General features: G+C 45.6%; 1 protein-coding gene across 10 annotated transcripts in view; it reads right to left on the bottom strand.

Moving 5' to 3' along the window:
* CHD3 (chromodomain helicase DNA binding protein 3) overlaps positions 1-17,925 on the bottom strand; it is a 1,503,198-nt gene that overhangs the window by 855,902 nt on the left and 629,371 nt on the right. The gene's annotated exons all lie outside the window — the stretch shown is intronic.

Consider the following 17,925-nt stretch of genomic DNA (forward strand, 5'->3'; position numbering starts at 1 on the left):
AAGCATCACAAAGGGAGAAAGTAGAAAGCTGCAAGAGCGAGCTGAAGGGGCAGCGAGTTGCTTTATGTGGATTGAAGAGGCCCGAGATGGCTTCAGGATTACGCTGCCTGAGTATTCTGTGTTCACATATTTAATTGTAGCAGCCGCGTGTTTGAGAAGGGCTATGGGCACCGGCACCTTTTTATTTACAAATTAAGCACTGAGAATAACTTTCCTGCAGGTCAGCTCAAGAGACTCAAGAACTAACAGTGACCAAAATGAGCTTGATTTACAGAATCCTCTTCGTATCTAAATATCCCACATCAAGTTTCAAAATAAAGTAAAAAACATTTAAATAATGAGGAATTTATTGCTAGACAGAGCCTCTACCAGAAAGAGTGTTATCAAGGATAAGGAATGGTTTCTTACCTGTAATCCTGTCCTCTCTTCCTCTTTTTAAAAAAGTGTTTCTGAAGGAGATTTAAACCGTCAGCCATCACAATTTTCAGTTATTTTGGCTGTATTTTGTATATGTTAATTTCCCGTTTATAAATACATTCTGAAGCAATTGGCCAAGACAGCCTTGATTATAGGCTGTGATAATTCATGTTTCAAGTGTTTTTCCAGGCTTTACTGAATAAAGATGAAAATCTAAACTTAAGAAGACATAATATAAGAAGCGTTCCGGGATCCCCACACGTTGGCAGGACTATTCACTGCTTATGACTATTAATGGAGATCCCCTAAGAGAGAACCTGTTCTGGAAGAAATTTCTAGCAGCAGATTCCTCACCTTTTGAACAGATATGAAAGCAATATTTATTCAGTGGAGGGTCTGTGAATGGACTCAAACCAGAAAGTCCTGCAGGACCAAGAGGGCAAAAAGCCGTTCTCAGCGAACCTGACCGGGCAACAGTGCTTCATGAACGTGTGGAGGAACGCCCACATAGCTGCCTGGAAAATATCTAGGACAGGGATTCCACATGCTAATGCAACAATATCAGCTTTGGCCCTGGTAGAATGAGCACGCAGACATTCTAGAGGCTGTTTTTTGGCCAATGCGTAGCAGATCTTAATACAGAGAATGACCCAGCAGGGGATCGTTCTCTCCTGCACTGCTTTGCCTTTCTGTGAACTGCACAAAGAGCTGATCATCCACCCAGTGGTCTCTGGTACAAATGATATAGAAGGTCAGTGTTCTCTTGGGGTCCAAGCAATGGAGTCTCTCCTCCTCCTTAGAGGGATGAGGCGAGGCATACTACAATGGCAGGGTGATGGTTTGATTGACCTGGAACAGCGTCACAATATTCGGAAGGCGGGATGCCATAGTTCACAGAACCAGTTAGTCTGGGAAGAAAGATGTGTATGGTGGATTGACACAAATAAACTGACATTCACTCACACACTGAAGTGATGGTAATGAGGAACATAATCTTAATAGTAAGGACCCGTAAAGAACAGCTGTGAAGAGGCTCAAATGGAGTGCACTTCAGATAAGTCAGAACTAGATTAAGGTTCCACTGGGGTATGACAAAGGAAGAAGGGGCAAATGTGTGTTGCAGCCCTTTCAGAAATCGCATCACAACTCATTATTTTAACAATGAGGGCTGATCTAGCAACTGTAAGAAGGCTGACAACTGAGCCCAAAGCAAATATTTGCCAGGCAAGAGACAGAAAAAAATAAAAGAATGTCAGATAACTTGGCCTGGAGGGAATCTGGCATCTGCCTAGCCAAACCACAAAACTGTGATACAAGTTGAGCATTCTGAATTTCTCCTTACGGCTAAAGAAATTGGGAGGGAACAGGTCTAAAACAGGACAAAGACCCCTGCCCTTCCTAGGTAGCAGAAAGTAACAGGAATAACAATCACATGCTACTTCCGTCACCAACACCCTCATGGCAGCCCCTATAGCCAAAAGGACTTCCACTTTCTACAATAGAATGATGGTCCTACGTCAGCTGTTGAAAGGACACTGGAAGATGCAATGGAGAAGAGAGAAAGGATAAACCATAGCCCCTGTGAACAATCTGTAGGACTCCATAAGAATCCGCCGACCCTGCCTCCCACTGGGTGGCTGTGTCCCTTCAAGGGCACAGCAAAGTGGTTTGGCAGGTGGGGCTGCAGGAGGGGTAGTAAGCGATGTGACATGCTGACCTTGGCTGCGGGGATGGAGGGCACCACAGCTTGTATTGTAGAACTGCTGGGTTCCCAGTGGGGGTTGAACAGGTTGGCGGCAAGGAACTCCTTGGCTGAAGCCGCGAAGGGAGCAATAGAACTGCTGTAGTTGGAGAGGTGGGGCAGAAAGGCCCAGAAAGCAAGCAGTAGTTCTGCTCTCTTTACATCGCCGGAGAACCCAGTTGATTGCAGCCATGCATGGCCACGAATGGCAAAGCTGGTGGCTATTGACCCGCCCGATGTAATCAGTGGTGTACAAGCTCCAATGAATAGTGAACTTGGCTGCATCACGACCATCTTCAATTGCCTGAGATAACACAGGACAAAGGTCTTTCGGCACACTGGGTGGAAATATCCCACTGAATCCAAAAGGGGATGTGAGCAGCATCCCGACAAGCACCTGGCACTCACAGAGCAGGGAGCCTAGCTAGTAGAAGAAAAAACATGTTTTCTGAATATTTCCAGTTGCTTAGATTGACTATTGGGGGAGTGATGGGAACTGTGTTGGGATCAGAGCTGTTGGCTGGAACCTGATCCACTGGCTTTCCGGTGAAGGGTGCTGCAAAAAAGAAAGTTGGGTCGCAAAGGAGCAGGAAAATGGTGTGTGGCAATCTGTTGATTGACTGGTGAGGTTGAACAAAGTGTGGACCAAGCCCATAATAAGTTATACATCAGTGCCTCGTTAAATGGAAGAAGGGGCTCAGAATATGTTTGCCCTGTTGGAGGATTTCTTTTAAGGCACTGGTTTTAACATGAAAGGTCAGGAACTGGAGGTCAAGTATTATGCATCACCATTGTGCGGGTAGCAAATTTTTCCATGGCTGGCTAGGGGGGAGAAAAAAGACGTGTCTCTGAGGAGGTATTGAGACCACTAGCCTCGTAACAAATGTCATCCAGGTAGGGCTGAGTAAACTCATCACCGGGATCACAGGGATTATCCAAATGAGCGCCAAAAAAGGTATAAACAGAGTGTTGTTGATCGTGTTGTAATTCAAGTATGGGAAACCCCAGGTGGAATTGGGTAGGACATAAATCGAACACGCACTGGTGTTGACTCTGCATTAGAGAGAGAAATCAGGGTCACATCCTCAGGCAGCGAAGTGGGCATCAGTGTGGACATTCCTGGGTCCAGCATGGGTTTGGGTGCAGTAAGCAGATTTGGAAAAGAGCCAGAGGCAAGATATGTTTGGAGGACCCGGCTGGGGCAGATGGCGATCCTGGCAGCGATATCCCAGGAGGAAGGCCTTTTGGCTCCTTGAGTCCTGAAGGTGCACGGATTTGGCAGAGAATCAAAGAGCAGGAGCACAGCTTCACAGAACAATTCGATCTGATGCGGCATGGCTGAAGGCCCGAGAAACTAAGGTTGTGCTAAAAACAGATGCAGGACTGGCCTGAAGTCATACGACGTCTGAAACTAAATTAAGAAGGGTGGCACCAACCCCAGGCCTACTCAGGTAAATGCAAATGGAGAAAGAGAGCAGCAGAATCCTGCTTCAATTTCTTGTGTTTTACACCTACCTGAGGACTTGAAGCGCAAAAAGACTAACCTCAGTAGCTGCTTTGTCAACAATGGGAACAGGACTGAAATCGAACCTTGGACACAAAGCATGATTTGGAATGGCCCAGGCTTGGAGTCTTCTCATACCTGGTGACGCAAAGTTCTGCCTCCCATTGCCTTATGGCCTTAGGGTCACTCCAGGCCTTGGAGTTGTGGCTTGACCCTGGTACCACAGGCAAAACTGTTGGGGCTCTGTCAAAGATATTTGTTTGGGACAGTCCCAACAGGGCTTGAAAGCTGTCATTTTAGGGGGTGGAGTCCCTTGCACACTGGAAAATTTGTGGAAAATATTGAGGTAGTGCCTGAGAGATGAGAAAGAGCTCTGGATCCGCATCTAGAGGGGCAGAAAGAGAGGAACTGTCGCAAGTGAGCGAGAGTGGCACCTATATAGGCCTTGAACGTCATTTCCATAGTGAATCAGCACCAGTGAGAAGCCACATAGCACCACCTTCCGGCACACAGAGGTACTGCTGAAAAGTTTCCGGATCCAGCCTGACACCTGGGGAATATTCAAAAGTTGAGGAATCTGCTATGAGAAAAAGGTAAGTAACTTGTTTTTATCCAGCATTGACTCTTACATGAAGTCAAATGCATGAATCAGAATAGAGAAGTGCTAACATTACAAATCAATATGTACATCAGGTGAGGATGGCAGGATGGAAAGGAAAGACTCACCTTACTGGAGCTCATAACAGAGAACTACCTGGCCCACTGCTGCATCTGTGTCTGCTGCTGCTTCCAGACAATAGTGTCTTATGAATGTGTGTCTGCTCCTCCACATTGTTGCTCAGCAAATGTCTATCAGTGGCACTGCTGCATAGAGTGCTGATGAAGTGGCCACGATCCTCACGGAAAAGGGCTTTAACTCTGCTTTAATGTGACAGAAAGGTATTGTCACAACTACCTATCTTGATATTCCCTGTTTTGTGACTGGGAAGCCCTTATGTGGTGTAAAGAAGGACACTAAGGCCCTCATTACGTACTTGGCAGGATGCCCCACCGCCAACAGTGCCGGCGGTCAATGAAAGACCGCCAGAGTTAGCGGGCGGCATCCCGCCAAATAATGATGCATGGTGGCTCACAGCCACTGATGGCGGTGAGGGCCGCCATGCTTGTGGTCTGTGTGGATGCTGCTCCACCCTCACCGCCACATCACTCCATACAACGCCGCGCCTATAATGAAGCAGTTATAGGCGGGCGGTGTATGGAGAGGCGGCAGTCGCGACGGAGCAGCACCCAGGGAGCCCGTTCACTCCCGGGGCAGTGTGGCAGCAAAGGTAAGTGCTGTCGGAGAGGGAAGGGGGAAGAGGGTTGTGTGTTTGAGTGTGTGAGTGCATGGGGGTGTGCATGAGTATATGTGGGGGGGATGTGTGTCTGAGTGCATGTCTGCGTGTGTGCATGTACGTGAATGGGTGAATGTGGATGTGGGGGTTTGGGGGGACCTGTATGTAGGGGTGGGGGGTGGGGGATTGTAAGGTTCGGGGTGGGGGGACCTGCATGGGGTTTTGGGGATGGAAGGTTGGGGGTCGTTTTCTGGGGGGTGGGGGCTGTTCTAGGGGCTTGGGGGTGAGTAGGGATTGTAGAAAGGGGAGAGGGGCCAGGCATGCCACAAACAGGTGACAGGAATGATTATTCCAGTCACCCGTATGCTTTCCGCCAAGGATTACCTGGCGGGGTAACTCGCCAGAGAATCCCTGGTGGAAATTGGATTGTAATCCCACTGCCTGTAATGCCTCCACCGCCGGGTCGAATGGGCTCACAGTCGGCCCGGCGGTGGACTCTGGCCTTGCGGTGGGTGGTAGTGAACTGGCTGCTTTGCAGCCAGTTCACTACCATGTTCAGAATATGGCAGTCTGGACCAACATGCCGTTGGCGGTAATTACCGCCACCGCGGCGGTCCAGACCACCATATTCATAACGAGGGCCTCCGTGTAGCCCCGGCCTCCAGCACTCTTTCCTGCAAAGCACAGTCTCCTGCCTGCTGTTCCAGCAATGTGGGACTCCTCTCCATGTGTGCTGAGTGGGCCTCATATAGCCTACTGTGCCTGCTGCCTGTGGGTTGCATGTGGGGGCTGCATCCTCATTTTCTGACTGTCCTCACTGCTCAGGGTCACCAGTAACTCCCCTCCATAGGGTGAGGCCCCCTGGAACTTGCTGGTCCCTGGCAACTCTTGTTGGTGGTTTTTCCACACCACTGATGGACTGCGCCTCTTCTTCTGATGTGGGATATTGACTGCATCACTTCTGGAACTCCTTGTCCGCTCCTGTGCTGCATAGTCGACTTCTGGTCTTCACCACTGACCTAGTCCGCATCTCCAGAAGGGTGGGTAGTGGTTCCTGCCCCAACCAGACATCCTAAATGGAACTGGACTTGGTCCCCTTCATTTGCAGGTTTTCTTCTGTCCGGATCCATCTTCTGTTTTTTGCAGTATTGCTTGGTTCTTGCACAGTCCTTTCCAAATGTTTCTCTGTGGGTTTGGGAAAACCAGGTACTTACCTCTCCTCTCCTGGTATTGACCTTTTGGGGTTCCTAGTTCCTCCAGCTCTCCTCTACAGATTCCACTTACCTGGGTGAGGGTCCATCATTCACATTCCATTATTTTAGTATATGGTTTTGGCCCCACCTAGGTTCACTATTGTCTATTGTTATTGCACTGTTTTCTATTACTTTCTATGCTCGTTCCTGACAACTAAGGTGTATATAATAGTGTGTTTACTCACCTGCTAATAGAGTATTGCCTGTATAGTATTTTAGTTTTTGTGTCACTAAAATAAAGTACCTTTATTTTTGTAACACTGTGTGGTTCGTTCATGTGTGTAAGTGCTGTGTGACTATAAGTGATATTGCATGAGTTTAGCATGTCTCCTAGATAAGTCTTGGCTGCTCATACACAGCTACCTCTAGAGAGCCTGGCTTCCTAGACATTGACTACCTCTCACTAATAGGGGATACCTGGACCTGGTGTAGGGTGATAATACCATAGGTGTTCACCACACAACAGGCCAGCTTGCAACAAACATATGAATGTTCAGACTGCTAGTACTCCTTATCGTTTTCCTGGCATTCAATATGTAAATCCAAAGGACTACGAGCCACTCCTAACAGTTTATTATTCGAATATTCCTCCTCATATTCCCCCCTCATCTTCCTTATCATCGAGAAGATTTTCTAGAGGTGCAGTCGATTCCTTACTGGGTGACGTATGTGACTGTAGCAATGTCTCTAGTGTGGATTTGCACATTACAGTTATTAATGTTAAGGGTAGGAAAGACGGTTGGTGAGAGTCCAAATCAGGTCTTGCTGAAGGCATCGTTGTATTGTTGTTGACAGTGTTGGGGTAGACCGTGTGCCTACATGATGTAAGTGAGTCGTCAACAGAACATAGGTGGTTGGTACGGCTGTCGTCGATGGAGCTGTCAACAGTATCAGCATTGATAGTTTAAAATTCTCTGTCGTCGCTTTCCTTACTGACATCGACGGGCCTGATGATGAGAAGCGGAAAATTTTCATCGATAGGTCAAACTTAGATCACTTTGTCGACGCTTTCTTGACTTGGGAGGCTGATGACGGTAAAGCAGGTTTATGCTTTATGCTCACCGATGTAATCGTCGTCGATGATAACGGTGATGACGTTATTATTAAGGGCGCAGACGGTGCTGTAAATGTCGCTGTTGCTGTGGCAGCAGTTGTGACCAAGGCTGTCATCAACGATGCGCTCGTCGACAGTCTCGTTGATGAGACTGAAATGTTTTAAGTCGTAGACGGTGGCAGAGATATGGATGTTTTGCTAATTTTAATTGTGTTGGCAGGTGGTGTGGAAGGTTCAGAATGACTTTTCCCTTTTGAGCTTTCTTTCTATGAGGTCATTGGACTTTCCTCTGCTTTTTCTCCCACAGAATGGGTTTTCTTGGTTGCCTTACTTCTTTTTGGAGAGAAACTTTCTACAGATCTTTTTCTCTTCTTCGATGGCACAGATCTCTATGAGGTATCGCTGTCGTCATCACAGAGGGGGTACTCTTTGGACTTAAGTTTTTGTAGCCAAAGTAGAAGACTAGTGTAGGAAAATGCTGGAGCCTTTTTAAGAGTGTTTCCACCGGTGCATAAACCTCCACCGTGTTGGGACAACTCATGAAGCCGTCTTTTGAACCAATCCATAGGTCAGAGTTAAAGTTCATCTCGTGGAAGATGTCACTTTTACTGGCTCTCACATCAGCAAAGAGGGTGAGTAACATACAAGCCTTCAACATCAAATAACTTTTTCTTCAGTTCACTCCAAATGGGGTGATACTTCGAACAAATCCAAAAAATATACCAAATCTAGGAAAATGCCTCTGATGGTATGGTTACCCCTAACTTTTTGCCTTTTGTTGATGCTAGTTATGATTGAAAGTGTGCTGGGACCCTGCTAACCAGGCCCCAACACCAGTGTTTTGTCCCTAAACTGTACCTTTGTCTCCACAATTGGCACAGTCCTGGCACACAGATAAGTCCCTTGTAAATGGTACCCCTGGTACCAAGGACCCTGTGGCCAGGGAAGGTCTCTAAGGGCTACAGCATGTATTATGCCACCCTGAGGACCCCTCACTCAGCACATGCACACTGCCTCACAGCTTGGGTGTGCTGGTGAGGAGAAAAAGACAAAGTCAACATGGCACTCCCCTCAGAGTGCCATGCCCACAACCCACTGTCTGTGGCATGGGTAAGTCACCCCTCTAGCAGGCCTTACAGCCCTAAGGCGGGGTGCACTATACCACAGGTGAGGGTATAGTTGCATGAGCACTATGCCCCTACAGTGTCTAAGCAAATTCTTAGACATTGTAAATGCAGGGTAGCCATAAAGAGTATATGGTCTGGGAGTTAGTCAAACACGAACTCCACAGTTCCATAATGGCTACACTGAATTCTGGGAAGTTTGGTATAAAACTTATCAGCACAATAAATCCACTGTGTGGGATTTATTGAAAAATGCACACAGAGGGCATCTTAGAGATGCCCCCTGTATACCAGTCCAAATGCTAGTGCTAGGTGTTAGACAAATCTTACAATCTTTCACCTTGTGGTCTGGGTGAAGACAATATATGAAGTCCTTGTGAGGATCCTAACAGTGGAGCCTTAGTTTTCCACAGGTGCTGCAGGGTCGAAATAAACCTGGCTGTAGACTTGATGTTAGAAGTCGCAGTCCTAGAGGTAAACAAAAGTATTCAGAAGAATTCCTGTCAGATAAAATCTAAATTAAGCAGAGCTCAGGGAGACTACCTTCACACGATGTGCAGTAGAAAATCTGAGAGACTGAAGCCTCTGTGGTGAGGGTGCTAAAGGGTGCTGTCGCCTGATTGGCTGGACTTCTAATAACATTTACAAGATATTCAAGTGAATGTCTTTTGAATTACCTTCAATGTAAATTTTATTTTACTACTTTCTATGTACTGTGGGACTCCCACTTCAATGACGGGGAATGATTCAAACATGTGAATCTATGAAAGATACCAAAATACTGGAGAAGTATACATTCCTAATAAAGTGTCCAATGTAATACTATTTGCGAGAAACTGGGTTGTTGGTTGAGAAGGGGTGTGACCTTCTCAAGCATCAACCACAACCAGGGTGAGCAACGCACGGTCACTAAATTAACTTGTGCTTAACCCTCTGGTAGTCTGCCATAAAAGCAATCAGCCTTAATGAGAGGCAATGTGTAAAATATTTATACAGCACACAAAGAGCAATAACATGAAAACATAACACAAGAACCCTACACCAATGTAGAAAAATAAATTAAAATGTAATAAATTGTAGGACACCAAAAATCCAATCAGTAGACAGAGGGATGGCATTTCAAAATCTTAGGTATAAGTAGCATCAAGAAGCGCAACGCATCAACTGTGGTTACCTGGTCGCACCAGACCAGGACAAATGATAAACTCAGGCCAGCCCCGATGGAGCATGGGCTGGGTACAGGGATCAGGTTAGTCCCATAGAGAATTATAACTTCTGCCCTTGTTGTGGTGTGTTGTGCTACATAGGTTCCGGTGAGGAGCTGTGAGGGCTGCAATGTGAGGTCTTGTGTCAAGTTGTGTTGTACTGCTTTGGTTCCAATAAGACGTTGCAAGGACTGTGAGGTCCTCCTTCTAGTTGCACCATGTTGGTTCTGAGGGAACATAGAATCGTGCAAGGGGGGGGTTCAGGACCTGAGGGGCATCTCCTGAGGATCACGACTGACTCCAGAGGAGGCCAGCAGCAGGGCACTGGCAGGTCCAGTTGACCCTTTGGAGCTGCAGGACAGGTCTCTGAAGCTTGTTATGTCACTGTAGCTCAAAACATGAGGCCATTCATTCTTTGGAGTCACTTTGGTGGTTCTGGGTTTAAGGAGCAGGACCAGTCTTCCTTCTGAAGGAAGTAGGGGAGTACTTCTTACAGCAGGGCAGTCCTTCCTGCAGCAGGGCATCAGGGCAGTCCTCCTTCTCAGTCTTCCACAAGCCCCAAAGTGATCTGAAGATTGGGTCTGTGGGTCCTATTTTGATTCCCTGTGCCACTTTGAAGGGCGAGAAGCTTCTGGAGTTTCCCAATACAGAAGTTTCCAGTATTTTCCAGCCTCCCTACCCTGGCCCAAGTCGGTCTGGGAGCACAATAGGGTAGTGTGAGGTCCTTTGTGTCTGAGCTGAGCAGGGTCTTTTGAAGTTCAAGTGTGATAGTTGACAGCTCCACCCCTCTCATCAAGTTAGGCTGGGCCATCCTGCCAATACCCTGACCCTATACTATGATACTGTTTGGGACAATGCATGAAGGCCAAATGCCAACTACACCTAGTCCTGTAACCCAGGAAATATGTTGAAGGCACCAAATGGTTAGGCAAGAAAATTCCAACTTTGTAAAAGCGGTATTTTCAGAACTGTGACTTATAATCTGACTTTAACAATAAAGAGGGTTTGAAATTATAATTCCTCAGATACCAAACATGATATTCCTACCTGCCCCCAAACAAAAGTTATCACTTACTAAATATAATAAGGTAACCCAATGTTATCCCATGGAAGAGGTAGGTCTTGCAATAGTCAAAGACATATTTGAGAGGTTTTCACTACCAGAATATAAAACTTAAAAGAACATGTCCAACATTTCAAATACAAAACACCCTGCCCTATGGGTTGGTTAGGGGTTACCTTAGGGGTCAGTAAAACCTATTCAAAACAAAGGATTAGGCCTTGAAAAAGGTTTAGTTTGCCAGGTCAAAATGACAGTTTAAAACTGCACACAAAGGCTGCAATAGCAGAACTGCAACAAGTTTTAAGGGACTACTTAAGTGGGTATAACTATGAGTGTTGCAGGCCCACTAGTAGCATTTAATTCACAGGCCTTAGATACCTGTAGTACCACTTTACTAGAAACGTATAAATCAATTAAATAGGACAATTTAGTATAAGCCAATTTTTACCATGTTTAAAGGAGTGAACGCAAGCACTTTAACACTGGTTAGCAGCGGTAAAGCGCAGTGGCCTAAGGCCAACAAAAAAACAAATTCAGCAAAACAGGAGAAAAGAAGGCAAAAAGTTTGGGGGTAACCATGGAAAGTGGGCCAAGTTCAATATTGTTCCTTGCCATTAAGCAGGGTGTCTAGTCACCTCATTTTTTTGGTTGCTCCTACAAGATTATGCACCAGTTTCTAGAAGCAAAAACATTTTCTACTCCTTTACATGAAATTAATCATGCAGTTGCATTTGATATTCCCGTATTACTTCATGGTATTAACGCTCATATGTCACCATGCCCCAGTAAGTGGGGATCCACCTAAACAAACTTATGTATATATTTATATGTTGAACACGGTTCCTGCTTTATGACAGGAATTCCTCGTTAACGATGCACTCTCACAAGTCATGGATCCCTCTATATTTTCACCCCAGTTCAAGGGTGTTTATCCATCAAATGCGTATCATTTATATACGCACCTAACACTGGCACATGCTGGGTACAGACATCATAATAATAATAATCATAAGCTGTCCAACAGTGATTTAACAAATCCCCTCTGTGATTGTCATATTTTTTATGAATCTTTTACAAGTGATATGAGCTATTTGATGTGTTTGACAAACATATCATTTTTATTGGCCTAACCTTGTGGCCTCTACTGAATGCATTGAGTAGCTATATGAGACTTTTACGTTTAATGAGTGCCAAGTATATGATGACTACAGGGTTAATAAAGTGTTGCTGTTCGGCTCATTCACAAGTGATTTTACAAGTTGTATGGGTGTGGTTACTTCCATACCGTATCATTAGTTGCTCACAGATGGGTGATACAAGTGGGGTAACTTCACATCCTCTTTAGACTTTATTTTTATACTTATGTCTGCTATCTGTGTGATCTCGGGTAAGTTGGCATAAAGTGGTTGTTAGTGTGTTGGATTAGTTTCAAGGGATAATTTTAATTTACAGAACACTTTATTATCAGCTCATGCTATATTCTGGCTCGCATATTGCTAAGTCACATAGAATTATGGCACAATTTTAATTACACTGGGGGTGAGCATATCTTTTCATTTTTTTGGTGGGGTGAGTTTTTTTTAAATCTTTTGCATCCACAATAATGTTACAGCTGTGATTAAACAATGGTATAGGGCAGTGGTTCCCAACCTTTTGACTTCTGTGGACCCCCACATCATCAGAACAGGAACCCGGGGACCCCCACTTAATCATTATTGGAATCTGGGGACCCCCAATGAGTCATTACTTAAAGCTGGAGACCTAATCTGTTACATTTTTTAAGCAGCTGCGGACCCCCTGAGGAGGCTTTGCGGACCCCCAATGGTCCCCGGACCACAGTTTGGGAACCACTGGTATAGGGTGTCTCATTACCAGATATTGAGTATTTTGTGTTTGTCTGGTTTGATGTATATTTGTTTTTCTCCACAGCGTTCATTGAATCATGCGTAAATGAGTTCCCGATGAAAGAAACCCCATAATGCACATAGGATAAATGATATTGTAAAGGCATGGAATATGACTGAATTAAGCCATTTTTTAAAGTATGACTACTTTGGTAATGCAAAGACATACACCTGTGGGTGCACTTTTGTGAACTGCCTCAAGAACCTGGTCCCTTGCATAGTTTCATGTTGCCTGCTCTGATTTTACATTGATTCACCCTAAACATGCACAACAGTTTGGCAAAACGTTTTTTCAAGTTGCAATTTTTTTGTTGACATTTTCTTTTGAAAAGGAGCAACCGCTAATCCTGCTTGGATGCTTATGCAAGTATCCGCATATCTCTTGGGAGCATTCTGAGAGAATTATCAAAGGCTATCAATTGCTTTGAGCTGTGATGTAGTGTGTCACTGAGTGTTCTACCATGCTTGTGCTTGAAAAAGCTCAGTTAATCCTGAGCCTTTTTTTTATTAATCCTAAAGTAATTTAATTACTGCACATTTAAGACTTTCAGAAATTCACAAGGCGTTAAAATAGGAGGCCTGGTAACTGTACTCCTGTCAAACATTTCAGAAATCCATTTTTAGATGAGCACATGTACATTTGTAATATTTTCTCATATGAAAATCTGTTGAAATTAATTGATCCTACAACCACTCTACCCCTACCCCTGACAAACCCTTAAACCTATCCTTGTCATATGTAAATTCCAAAGCTTTTCCTGACAGAAAATGGAGATGAGTTGGTAAATACAATTAAACATGTTAGTTTGTAAGTGTGCATAGCCTCACAGGACATTCTAAGCATGAAACTACCTTTTGCTGCCTACTACCAGCCACTGTATGTAGAATTTGCAGGAAAGTGATGAAATCAGAGTCTTGCTAGAATCCAAACCATGATATAATATGAGCCTTAAGATAATGAGAACATCTTATCACAGTTCTTATATAATATGAATGCTACCATAATTTAATACAATAAGCACTCCATTTATTGGACAAGAGGATATTTTAGAAAATAAATCCCCAATTCTGCTATGGCAATAAAGCAGGGAACGATAGAGAGGGAGTGGTGGAAGCCTAAGGAGTAACCAGCCTATCAAATTGTACACAATAAAATTATGGGAATGTTAAACCACCAAAATGCTATAGAAGGCCATCCAATATGCTAAAAAACAGAAGTAGAAGTATGCCACACATCTCACAGGCTACATTACTGCTCAAGCACTGTTTTACAGTGATATGTTTGCACTTGTAAATGCAAATAAAACAATCATGTCACAGAAACTCACCTATAAAAAAAATGTGAAAAACTCATCTGTGGAGTGTCTCTAGGTTCATTGCTCAGTCCCACCCTTTTCAATCCATACATGATGCCTCTGGCAAACGTCAGCTGCATACACAACATCAAACTCTTTTCCAGTGCTGATGACACGAAACTCATTCACTCCCTCTCGGAAAAAACCCTGAACTCACAGAACAAGTTCACTGCCTGCGAGATCAAAGTAGCTAACTAGATGAAGACCAGCTGTTTCAAGCTCAACACAGACAAGACAGGAACTTTGGCAAGAACACCTTACCATCGGACTACAACTGATGGCTGGCTGAACTCAGACCCACACGAAGCACCCATACCAGAAACCCCAAAATAATTATTGACAGCAAAATGGACATGACTGCACAAGTCAACACTATCAATGCCTCCTGCTTCCACATCCTGATGCTGCTGAGAAAGATCTTCAAATGGCCCTGAAACAGCACTAAAAATACAGTCAGGCATGCCTGTAAGGAAATGCCTCCTTGGCATGGTTACCCCCTAACTTTTTGCCTTTGCTGATGCTAAGTTTTGATTGAAAGTGTGCTGGGACCCTGCTAACCAGGCCCCAGCACCAGTGTTCTTTCCCTAAACTGTACCTTTGTCTCCACAATTGGCACAACCCTGGCACTCAGGTAAGTCCCTTGTAACTGGTACTCCTGGTACCAAGGTCCCTGATGCCAGGGAAGGTCTCTAAGGGCTGCAGCATGTCTTATGCCACCCTGGGGACCCCTCACTCAGCACATGCACACTGCCTCACAGCTTGTGTGTGCTGGTGGGGAGAAAATTACTACGTCGACATGGCACTCCCCTGAGAGTGCCATCAACCTCTCACTGGTGTGTCATGGGTAAGTCACCCCTCTAGCAGGCATTACAGCCCTAAGGCACGGTGCACTATACCACAGGTGAGGGCATATGTGCATGAGCACTATGCCCCTACAGTGTCTAAGCAAAACCTTAGACATTGTAAGTGCAGGATAGCCATAAGAGTATATGGTCTGGGAGTTTGTCAAACACGAACTCCACAGTTCCATAATGGCTACACGGAAATCTGGGATGTTTGGTATCACACTTCTCAGCACAATAAATGCACACTGATGCCAGTATGTAATTTATTGTAACATACACCCAGAGGGCATCTTAGAGATGTCCCCTGAATACCAATCGGACTTCTAGTGTAGGCTGACCAGTTTCTGCCAGCCTGCCACACACCATACATGTTGCTGGCCACATGGGGAGAGTGCCTTTGTCACTCTGTGGCTAGTAACAAAGCCTGTACTGGGTGGAGGTGCTTCTCGCCTCCCCCTGCAGAAACTCTAACACCTGGCGGTGAGCCTCAAAGGCTCACCCCCTTTGTTACAGCACCCCAGGGTACTCCAGCTAGTGAAGTTGCCTGCCCCCTCCGGCCACGGCCCCACTTTTGGCCAGTCAGGACAGCCCCTAAGGTGTCCTGAGCTGAGGTGACTCAGACTTTTACTCCATCTTGCAGATGGAGGATTCCCCCAATAGGATTAGGGATGTGCCCTCCCGCCTCTCAGGGAGGAGGCACAAAGAGGGTGTAACCACCCTTATAAGCAGTAGCCAATCCTCAAGGACAGTAGCCATTGGCTACTGCCCTCCCAGACCTAAACACACCCCTAAATTCAGTATTTAGGGGCACCCAAGAACCTAGGAAGGTAGATTCCTGCAACCTGAAGAAACAAGAAGGACTGCTGACCTACAAGCCTGCAGAGAAGGAGGAAGACGACAACTGGTTTGGCCCCAACCCTACCAGCCTGTCTCCAGCTTTGAAAACCTGCAACCAGCGACGCATCCGACAAGGACCAGCGACCTCTGAAGCCTCAGAGGTCTGCCCTGGACTAAAGGACCAAGAAACTCCCGTGAACAGCGGCCCTGTTCAAACCAGCTACTTTTTTGCAACAAAGAAGCAACTTTCAAAGACTGGACGTTTTCTGCCGGAAGCGTGAGACTACACACTCTGCACCCGACGCCCCGGGCTCGAGATCCAGAGAACAAACACCAAAGGGAGGACTCCCCGGTGACTGCGAGCCCGTGAGTAACCAGAGACGACCCCCCTGAGCCCCCACAGTGACGCCTGCAGAGAGAATCTAGAGCCTCCCCCTGACCGCGACTGCCTGTGACAAGGGACCCGACGCCTGGAACCAACACTGCACCCGCAGCCCCCAGGACCTGAAGGAACCGAACCTCAGTGCAGGAGTGACCCCCAGGAGACCCTCTGCCTTGCCCAGGTGGTGGCTGTCCATAGAAGCCCCCCCTGTGCCAGCCTGCACTGCTAGAGTGACCCCCAGGTCCCTCCATTGTTTCCTACCTGCAACCAAAGGGCTGCTTTGCACACTGCACCCGGCCGCCCCTGTGCCACTGAGGGTGTGTTTTGTGTGCCTACTTGTGTCCCCACCAGTGCTCTACAAAACCCCCCTGGTCTCCCCGCGAGGACGCAGGTACTTACCTGCTGGCAGACTGGAACCGGAGCACCCCTGTTCTCCATAGGCACCTATGTGTTTTGGGCACCTCTTTGACCTCTACACCTGACCGGCCCTGAGCTGCTGGTGTGGTAACTTTGGGGTTGCCTTAAACCCCCAACGGTGGGCTGCCTACGCCCCAGAACTGAGACTTGTAAGTGTTTTACTTACCTCCCCCAGGAACTGTAGATTTTTGCAGTGTCCCCACTTTGAAAATAGCTTATTGCCATTTTTACAAAAACTGTGTATGATATTGCTTTTATTCAAAGCTCCTAAAGTATCTAAGTGAAGTACCTTGCATTTAAAGTGTTTAATGTAAATCTTGAACCTGTGGTTCTTAAAATAAACTAAGAAAATATATTTTTCAATATAAAAACCTATTGGCCTGGAGTAAGTCTTTGAGTGTGTGTTCCTCATGTATTGCCTGTGTGTGTACAACAAATGCTTAAAACTACCCTCTGATAAGCCTACTGCTCGACCACACTACCACAAAATAGAGCATTAGAATTATAAACTTTTGCCACTATCTTACCTCTAAGGGAAACCCTTGGACTCTGTGCACACTATTTCTTACTTTGAAATAGTATATACAGAGCCAACTTCCTACAATGCCCTAGTCACCAGCAGACATCACCAAGCAACTCATTAGAAGACTACATACCATTCAGAACTCAGCAGCCAGACTCATCCCCAACCTCTAACACAGAACACACAACACACCACACCTCAGGGAGCTCCACTAGCTCCTGATACACAAACATGATAATTTCAAGCTCTCCTCACATACACAATCAAGGCCCTACACAATTGAGGCCTGACATACGTGAAAGGTCACATTTACTTCCACCAGCCACCTCCACTTCACAGTACTTCTACTCGTACACATCCCAAGCATACACAAAACCAGACCAGGACGGGTGTTCTCTTAGATTGCTCCTAAAGCGTGGAATGGCCTCCCACTCCACATCAGAGCTGCTTCCTCTCTTCTTGAATTCCACAAGAAGCTAAAGACTTGGATTTTCAATTAACCAACCTGCTATAGGCAGGGCTAGGCACAAACAACAGGATACTCTCAGAGGTGATAGCACACTTTACAAATACACATGACACTACATAAAATAAGATATCCTACCATTGCTAATACTGCTTGCATTCAGGATTTTTTTTTTCTTTTTTTTTTACTTTAAGCACTCCACTGGACTGTATTTGTTTACTTGGTCTCTCCTTCCTATGCTGCTTCCCACTTCACTTTCATCCAGCCCTCTCTTACTTGAGTTTCTTTTTTTTTTTTTTAAGAACGCCTTACAGCCTGCTTCTCTATTCGGGCTATCTTTTAAACTCCCACCCCGTTTAGACACATTATTTATATATTTTCAAGACAGCATGGTAGCTGCAAAGCACTGCAGGGCTGCTTGCAAACGTGTGCGTTCTTCACACATTTAATTTTCTTTCTTTTTTAAAATATTTTAATTCACTAATCTAACTGTGACGTCCG

Source organism: Pleurodeles waltl, chromosome 12, assembly GCF_031143425.1.
Source record: "Pleurodeles waltl isolate 20211129_DDA chromosome 12, aPleWal1.hap1.20221129, whole genome shotgun sequence".
In the NCBI taxonomy this organism is placed as follows: Eukaryota; Metazoa; Chordata; class Amphibia; order Caudata; family Salamandridae; genus Pleurodeles; species Pleurodeles waltl.